Source organism: Chenopodium album, chromosome 17 (assembly GCF_948465745.1).
Source record: "Chenopodium album chromosome 17, dcCheAlbu1.1, whole genome shotgun sequence".
NCBI lineage: Eukaryota > Viridiplantae > Streptophyta > Magnoliopsida > Caryophyllales > Amaranthaceae > Chenopodium > Chenopodium album.
Window position 1 is genome coordinate 32,481,129 of NC_137850.1, and position 8,993 is coordinate 32,490,121.

An 8,993-nucleotide genomic window follows, 5' to 3' on the forward strand; every position below is an offset into this window, starting at 1 on the left:
TTTTCCGGAAGTGCAAGTGAAGACCCCATTGAGCATTTGGACCGATTCCTTGAGTTGTGTGCAATGATGCAAACAAATGAAGTGAGCCAAGATTACATTCGTATGCATCTTTTTCGACAATCTCTTACCGGAAGAGCAAAGAAATGGCTCAAGCTTTTGAAGCCCAACTCTCTCACAACATGGAAAGATGTTGCGAAGGCCTTTCTCAAGAGGTTCATTTCCGATGAGCAAACCGCAAAAATGAGGAGGAAGATAGTTTCGTTTGAGCAGAACCGGATGAAACTCTTGGGGAAGTATGGGAAAGGTTTAAGGATATGATTAGAGCATGTCCTAACCATGGATTCAACCATAATTTGCTCATTAGATTCTTTTATGATGGCTTGGAGCCAATGTCAAGAACCAATCTGGATGCGGGTGCCAGTGGCCAATTGATTAAGATCCCTCAAAGCCAAGTTGAAGCTACAATTGAAGAGGTGGCTACTAGATATTCTTGGGGAGGTCAAAGAAGGTCCCAAGGAAAGCAAGGTGATCTTTATGAGTTGGAGAAAGTCGGTCAACTTAAGCACATAGTTGAGCTCTTGAACGAAGGTCTTTCCAAGTTGAACTCAAGTGTTGGTTTGGGTTCAAAACCGTCACAAATCATTGATTTCTCATGTGCTTGTTGTGGTGGGACGGATCATGATGCATCATATTGTAGAGAGTTCAATCCCGAGCAAGGTGAGGCTTTGACTTCGAGGGAAGAAGAGTTTGTAACCCAAGCTCAATCTCAACAACTTCAACAACCTCCAAAGCAAGAAAACTCCTACCTCCAAGATGAACCTCTTTTCAATCCTCTAACCCAAAATTTTTCTTACCCTTCCATCCAAATGGGGAACTTTCAAGATCAACATCATCACCAAAATCCTCAAGCGTATGAAGAACAATCCCCACCCGACCACACACAAACCCGAATTCTTCAACAACGTCAAATTCTCACTCAACAATTCCATGAGATCAAATCTCACAATGAAGTTGTTGATTCCCAACTAGCCAAAATTTCTTCTCTCCATTTAACCACAAAACTCCCCTTCACATACTTATCAACCCGAAACTTGCAAGGAGGATGAAAGTAAGGAAGACAAGGTTGTAGAGGATGTGGTTGAGAAGAAGGTTCAAGAACAAATTGAGGAGCCATTTGATTTTAGTGAACGAAACAAGTTTGGAGGCCCGGTTCCCTTCCCTTGTAGGCTAGTTGAGAATGTTGTTTTGAAGAGCCATATAACGGTGAGCGTATGTAGAGTTGATGTGATCGATGGTGTGATGGATAATGAGAGCTTACCTCCATGTGATGATAAGGTGACAATGAGGTATGATGACTTTCTTGAAGTTCCCGCTTGGTTTGAAGGCTCTCTTAAGGAAGGTGAGGTTGCCCTTCCTAATATTGTGAATTTCAAGCTTAATCACCCTTTTAGAAGGAAAAGAAATAAGAGAGAAAAAAGAAGAAGAAACGACAAGAAGAAGAGAAAGAGAAAAGATGAGCCACCATTGGCTTTTGATTCATTCCCTCCTTACCCTTGTGGTGATGTGAGACCTCAAGGAGTGCTAGTCCTCAAGCTTGGGGGCATCTATGATTCAATCCTCAAGTTAATGAGGGTGATGTTCTTTATTCCACCTTAAAGGAGGTGAAGGGTCAAGCTAGAGACCATAAACAAGCGCTTCCCGGGAGGCAACCTGGAGGATTTCTAACCCTTTTTCTCCCCCTCCTTTCTTTTTCTTTTTGTTTTCTTTCTTTGTTTTCTTTTAATGTTTTCTTTTGTGTCTTGTCTTGCCTTGTAGGTTGCTTTTTGGAAGCTTGGAGCGGAGTGACATTTGGTGAACTCGATTTTATGCTCCTTTATTCTTTTAAGCCAACCTCTCGGTGAGACCTTTCTTGTTTTCACTCTTTTAATTATTCTTTGAGTGCTTAGTTTAGGGGTAGTGTAGGAAGAAGTTGAATGGTTCGAGGTTGTTTGCATTGGTTTTAAGGAACCTGGGATCGTTGATGTTGTTATCAACGGTCATTTGTATGACGATTGGGATTTACTTGAATTACATGCCTCATTTGTGTACCTTTTTATTTCTTCCTCTTATTTTTGTGTTGTTTTTCCCTTTTGTGTGAGAAACATGACTATGACAAGTTGAAATGATTTTGATTTGGAATTGCTCACATTTGGATTTGTGTGCCTTTCATGATGATGTGTCTTTTAATGCTTATCTTCCTAGTTGATGAGGGTTTACACGGTTTGAGAGTGCTTAGGGTTGAATTAGACACATTGTAAGCTAAGCTAGCCCGGTTTAGAACTTTTGAGGACGTTTGAACCCCTAGTTCACGGGAAAGTGGTAAGATGGTGTTGCTCTCTATGGTGAATAGAATTCCCTTGGTTGGTATTTTGCTTATTTCTCATCCCGTGTGAGCGTCATTTGTTCTAGCCTTCATCATTCTTGTGAGCGGCATTTAGGATCCTTAACTATGCATAACTTAATCCTTGTGTTGTCCTCTAGCTCCCAAGATCGTGACCAAGCAACTCTAAGGGAGGAAAAGGGCACCACTTTTCTCATTTTTCTTTATCTTCTTTTTGTTTTGTTACTTATTTTGTTTTTATTTTGCATTTGCTCCTCTTGCCAAACCTTTGAGCCTATTCCCTTTCTTGATTATGAGCCACATTACAAGCCTTATGACCTTTCGTTTCCCTAACACTTAGTTTGTGAAGCATTTCGGTTTAAGAGTTTGTTTTGTGTTGTAATAAAAATGAGAAAGTATTATGCTCTTTGTACCAAGAAAGAAAGTAAATTGTATATATTGTGTGTAATAAAGCAAGTGTTAAGAAAAAGCCGTCCAAAGTTAAAAAAAAAGGCAAGGACAACAAATAAAAAATAAAAAAAAACACAAAAAAAAAAAAAACTAGTTTGGTTTCGTTTTCTTCCCTAGTTTAAGCACTGAGGACAATGCTTTGTTCAAGCTTGGGGGGGAGCGTTACTTCGTTTTTGTTTTTATTGAGTGTCGGTGTTGAGTAAGCTTGGGGGTGATGGCATTATTGGCATTTTTGTTTGATGTTTGGTGACTTCTTGAGTTTGTTTTTGAGAGAGGGCCCTTCTTTTGCTTCACTTAGGAAATATCACCAAAATTTTCAAATTTTTGCCCCACCTTGACCCTTAGCCTTACGTTACAACCCTAGTAAAGACCCTTTGACTTTAGAGGGGCGAGGTCAATGACCGGTGGAGGGAGATAGATTTCAACCCTATGGAGAGAGTATGCATAGTTGAGATGTTGGGATGACCTTATGGTTCCATATAAAAATTTCTTTTTCCGGTTCCCTCGAGGAATCATGAGGAGCTAACTAAGGGATGATTTGAAGCTAATGGAGAGAACGTGGACCGTCTTGGATGGGGCTAGGGCGGAGAGTGAAATCATTAGTTCTCTATGCTTAGCTTAGGTTTGTCTCTTTCAACCATGAGCATCTCGGAACGTGTATTCCCTCATTTAATTAAGAAAGGTGAGCATTCTTTGGTGCATGTCTCCATGTTTTGAGTCCAAATGGAGCATTTTCTATCTAAAAGCTTGTTTGGTTTTCTTAAGCCTTGTCATGTCATGTTGGTCGTGGTTGTGCTTGCTTTTTGTTTTTGCTTTTCTTTTCCTTTTTGTTTTGCCTTGGTTTTGTCTAGAGTTGTGGGTTAAGCTCTTAGGAAACCCTCACGAGAGCAAACTCGTCCTCTAGGGCGATCTAGGGGTTTAAAGGGCTGGTCTTTAGTTGCTAAAATTGACCGTGATTCCTACGAAAGTGAGTTAGAGTACATTCTTGTCTCCTTTAGTGTTCTAGATTTGCTTGAATAAATCATTCTCCTTCTCCCGTGTTTCATGTTAATTTGCTCGAGGACGAGCAAAAGGTAAGCTTGGAGGAGTTTGATAAGTGACTTTTATTTCACTTTTAGGGTGTTTATTGAGTCGTTTTCCGGCTTATTTTCCAATAATTTCACCTTTTTTATCCTTTATTTCTATTATTTTATTATTCTCGTCTTTTATCTTTACTTTGAGTATTTTTGCTTTTTTTTATTAGTCTTTAGTTTATCTAATAATTTGATGAGTGACATTTATGTCACTCCTAGGATAGTGTTTATGCCTTGTTTTAGCTTGTCTTAGGGTTTTTTTGTAGTTGTTTTGTTCAAATAATGCATGCATACATGTCTCGATGTGTTTTAAATGAAATCGCGTATATTCTTGAATGCTTGCCTTCATTGCGTGTTTGCACCGTTCCCTATACCTTATTGCTTCCGTTGGTGTTTGTGCTTAGGTATTTGAAGTCTTGGATTGCAAAGAAGAAGCCAAGGAAGCATGAGAGAAGAATCGAAGAAAGCAAGGTGCAAGGGCGCGCATAATGTGCGGGCGCGCAGCCCTGTGAGAACCCGCGCAAAACTAGCGAAATTGCAGAATCGAGGCAGAACGTTTTCCGCGACCTGTGCGCGACATGTGCGCAGGCGCACACCCACACCGCGCGGGCGCGCAGCTACAGCGCGCGGGCGCGCATCCAGCAACACGGGCGCACACACCCAAGCACAAGCCGCGCAACCCACAAATGCGCGGGCGCGCGGCTACATTGCGCGGGCGCGCAGGCCGCTGCGAGGGCGCACAGACCGCTGTGAGGGAGCGAAGACCGCTGCGAGGGCGCACGCACGGGCGCACAACTACCATGCGCGGGCGCACAGATCCTTGCGCGGGCGCACAGCGGGTCTTGTTCTGCGTTTTTGCGCTATTCTTTGTATATTACGGGGCTTGTTTTGTACGGGGAATCCATTATGCTATTTTCTTAGTTAGTTTAGGAGATTATTGCTCAATTTTCTTCCAAGTAATCAATTTTGGTCAAGTTTAATTTTCAATCAAGCAATTCCTTCAAGTTTTCATCTTTCATTAATCCTCTCTCTAGTAATCTCTAATCCTTTCCTTTAGCTTTATTTATTTGCTTTATTGTTGCTTATTTTCATTAATCCTTTTAATTTATCTAGTTATTATTGTGATTTTCATTGTTCTTAATCATGTTTGGTTTTGTGTTTCTTGAGTTTACTTTTAGTTTTGCTACTATGTTTAACCCCCCTTTTTTAGGCTAATTTCCTAGCTAGGAGAAGGGGGTGGAAAATATGTGTTGAATGTCGGATGAATGATGATGGTTGGATTGAATACATGCCTTAAATTGATGAAAGATATGATTTTTGATGGCTTGAGATTATTGTTGCACTCTATTTGATTTCCCTCTAGTTTAAATGCATGAAAGTGATTTGAACTAGATTAAGATCATCTCTATTTTAATGATTGCATGAGAATGAGTTGTTAAAATGGAGTTTATGAATTGTGTTTCTTTATTCTCTTGATTTGCTTTTGTCTAATAGGATGCATGAGAATGATTCAATTAGCATAGACCTCTTTCATTGATTTGCCTAGACTATTGCATGAGAATGAATTGTTTAGGTAGGATCTTGTGTTCTTTGGCATGTTCTTCTTGATAACTATCATTATTTTCCTCTTTCTAATCATGTTTGACACCCCCGTATCCCTAGCATTGTTCCCTCTTGATTCCATTCATCTTTATCTTTGCTTATTCGTAGTGTTAGTGTTTTTTATCCAAAATATCAACAAAAACATTTCCCCTTTTGACTCTTGCATTAGTGATATTGATGTTGGACGAGTGAGCTTCCTTAGTGGATCGACCCTTTACTTATCTCTATACTTGTATTAGGGTAGTTTAGGTTATAAATTTCTAATTTGATTAGGGTTAGTAGACCAATGACCTACTTAATCCCGATCAAGATCATGTGAGAACCAAGGTGAATAATAGAAACTAGAAACCAATTTCAGCCTTTAATCACGCTATCCGACGGCTCACATCTCACCCGCATTCATTAATTGCATTTTCGTAATTTCGCGAATTTTTAAGCTATTTTCCAGTTTTTTTTAACTTTTAAGGCGATTTCATTTACTTTATGATTTATTTCATTTACTTTTACTAACTTTTCATTTACTTTTTAGAAATGAAAGTGGAAATCACTTTGTAAAGTTGAAATATTACAAAAATGTCATTAATGACACGGGAAGTATGTTGATTGTCCGATTAACATGATCTAAGGGTCGAGATTAGTTCCTAGTTCTTATTATAGCCTTGGTTCTATATATATATATATATATATATATATATATATATATATATATATATATATATATATATATATATATATATATATATATATATATATATATATATATATATTTATATATATGTGTGTGTATGTGTGTGTGTGTGTATACATACACACACACTACACCGCAAAATGCGGTTTGGTGCGGTGCGGTTTGTGATTTAACCGTATTTTGTTAAAATTATAATTATTCTTTTTAAAACAAAACTTTTATTTTATTTATAATTATTAGTTTATAATTCGAATATTAAACGCTTTTTTTAACCTTTAATCAACTAATAATCAAAGATTAGCTCATATATTTTAGTTCTTTTATAAAATTTTAATAAAAATATAGTATAAAAATCGAAAATCGCAGTTTTGTGGTGCGGTTTAGTCTTAATATTTTTGGAAACCGCACTAAACCGCAAACCGCGGTTTGGTCATTTTCAAAAATCGCACCGCACTTTCAAACCGCTAACCGCTGTACTGCCCTATATATATATACATATATATGTATATATATACAGTGAGAACTAGCCGAATAATAGGAAATAAGAACTCATCTGGACCATCAGATCTAACACAAATAGGCGTGCGATCAACGACCCAGATTGAATCACGCATATTCAATTCATTTCCCAAAAACGAAACAAACTTTCTCTCTCCTCAACCATTTAATCTCTCCTCCTTTACAACGAGCTTTCTCTATGAAATTGGCTATAATTTGATTCAAATTCGTCAAGATTTTGAAGGAAATTTGAACTTTTCTTGTTTAATTTCGTGAATTAAGGTCAAATTTCTCCTACGAATCTGAATTTTGAGTGGCTTTTGAGCTTTCTCTTCTCATTGAAGCGACTTTCAAGCTTTCTTTACTCCATTGAAGCTTCTTCTAGGGTAAGGGTTTTTTCTTCTCTCTATGGCTTGTCGTTAATTGATTGTTAGTATGGTCAATTTAGGGTTCTTCATAGTGAAATTCAAATTTTAATTTACAACTTAAGGTTATGAATGATTATAACTATAGTTATAATCAATTTATATAGATTTTAATTTCGTAATTTTGGTTCAACTAGCAACATTTCTAGGTTTATAAGTGTAATACCCCGTATTTTAATACGTATTTTATTTAAAATAAGTATTTTGTAAAGTATTTAAATAATATGAAATGTTTTATAAAAGAAAAGTTTATTTAATTAATTATTTTATTTAAGTTGGGGTTTAATTTAGGAAACTTTTATTTTAGTAAAGTTTTATTAGGAAATGGATTAGGAAAGATTAAAAAGGGAAATTTTAGGAAGAAGGGTTTCTAGAGAAAGGGTATAAATATTCAACACTTGGGAAAATTAAACTTTTCCCAGAGTGGAGAAAACTCAAGGTACACTTTCTCTCTCTTCTCCTTTCTTTTCTTTTCTTTTCTTTTCTTTTTTTCCCCTTCCCCTTTTCGGCCTTCACCACCGCTGGCCACCACCACACCACCGGTAGGCCGCAGGCCACCGCCAGCATTGCCTGTAGCAGCTGGCTGTGGTGCCGTGGCTGCTGCCCGAATTTCCGAAAAAAAAATAATCTTTGCTTTAATTCTTGTTAAACCTTAGATCTAATTATTAAATATGGGTTTTGTGATTAATATTATGATGTTTAATTATAAGTAGTATGTAATTTAATTTTCAGATTTTAATTCTATTTAAAAAGCCCCAATTAAACCCTAGATTCGTAAATTATTAATTATTGAAGGATTATGATTTAGGGTGGTTTAAACCTTTGATTTAAGTGTTCTAAAGCCTAGTTACAGCAAGTTTTCATTAATATATAATGCTGGAATTTTTGGTAGTATATTAAAAATCAAGTTTCTTTAAGGAAGTTTAATTACCCATTAATTGGGATTAAAGTATGATGTTTTAAATATAATTTTAGCTTATTTTAATTAAATTATGAGGGTTTTAATAATAGTATATATTGCTGGAAATTTATGTAGAGAGGATTTTAATACTCTTTTGTTATTTTAAATTGTAGGAGATTTCGAAGTGAGTGATTTCTATTAGTTGTGGCGATATTAAGATCGTATTCAAGGTACGTTCGCGTACTTAGCATATTTTTGATGATGTAGTAGAATGCTAGATGTGATTAATTGATTACAAGTAGTATCGTGCTAGATTTAGAATGGAAATTGTGATTTGGTTGTTATTGGTGATTGAATTATGAAGCATGATTTATTTGTGATGGATTAATGATTGGAAAAATATAGTTTGGAATGTCGAATATGAACCACACTTTTATTTATGGCATGATAAAAAGCATGTTTAATTAAACTTAATGTTTAATTTGGATTGGAATATTAGAAGGAAATTTTATTATGGTTCATATAATTTTTATTGATGCTATAAGCATGAGAAAGGAGCTATGTAAGTGTCTATGTACACAAGGAATAAATTTTATGTTGGTGCCTTAGTGCACTTAAGGTGTTTTTAACACCGAAGGATAGGATTTTGGGCGCATTAAGCGTCTAAGGTGTCTTTGACACCGAGGTAGATTTAAAAAGGGTTCAACATTGAATATTATGTGGTCACTAATCATTAAAGAATTAAAGTAAAGTGTTTAATTGTTTGAATATTCATGATGTTTGATGTTGTTATGATTTGAGAGTCATCACCAAGTTTAATAAATTGTAAAGAACGTAAAGTGAAAGAGATTACGCACCAAAACTCTTGGAATGTATATACCTTGAGTATGAACATATGGGGGGAGTTATGGGGTTTTATATTTAACCATAACTTCTAGTGGAGTATAGGACGCTGTACATTCCTTTTATTATTATG

General features: G+C 36.3%; 1 non-coding gene across 1 annotated transcript; it reads right to left on the reverse strand.

Moving 5' to 3' along the window:
- Positions 1–237: 237 nt before the first annotated feature.
- LOC145590403 (small nucleolar RNA R71) lies at positions 238–343 on the reverse strand. The gene has a single exon (XR_014102008.1). It is a non-coding gene; the product is annotated as a small nucleolar RNA R71 (small nucleolar RNA).
- Between the last annotated feature and the right edge of the window lie 8,650 nt (positions 344–8,993).